This window comes from Nestor notabilis, unplaced genomic scaffold (genome assembly GCF_000696875.1).
Source record: "Nestor notabilis isolate BGI_N333 unplaced genomic scaffold, ASM69687v1 scaffold14998, whole genome shotgun sequence".
NCBI classification, from domain to species: Eukaryota; Metazoa; Chordata; class Aves; order Psittaciformes; family Psittacidae; genus Nestor; species Nestor notabilis.
In genome coordinates this window covers 37,581-38,181 of record NW_009940727.1, presented here as the reverse complement: position 1 = coordinate 38,181, position 601 = coordinate 37,581, and positions in this window count along the sequence as shown.

Below are 601 nucleotides of genomic sequence, written 5' to 3'. Positions count from 1 at the left end.
ATTAGACAACTGCAATTGAAAGGCCATTACCAACTCCCACTATAATAAAAGACATTATAATTTCAGTCTGAACAACCAGGGTGACACTTTCTGCATTGTATATTTGTTTCCCATGGGACACATCTTGGCACTGCTGTTTATTAATGTAGGTGATAATCATAAAATGAATGACTGGATTGATAAGAGTATATTGAGAACAGCTGCTAAAAATAGCTAAAAGAACAATGCACATTGTATCTTTACTGGAATCCTTAAAAACAAACAGGAAAGACTGTCTGTAAAAATTACTGAAAGTGTGAAATAATGAAGGCCATAGCATTCAGAGGAATCTGAATCGCATTCCCATCACGACTAATTCCAAGTTTCGCATTCTTCTTATGAGAACAGGAATTTACCCTAACTGAGCGAAACAAATCGTTATTAGATATTGGGTAAAAGGTAAGTGTTTATCTCTGTATTGTAATATCATCTATATCTGCCAAGTTCGAAAACATACCAGTTTTATACTAATGTTGTTTCTGAATGCCAGCCAATTCTTCTTGTAATTACCAACTTTTTTCATTCTTTAACCATTTCAGTTATTCGGGTGCTTCCTAGCCTG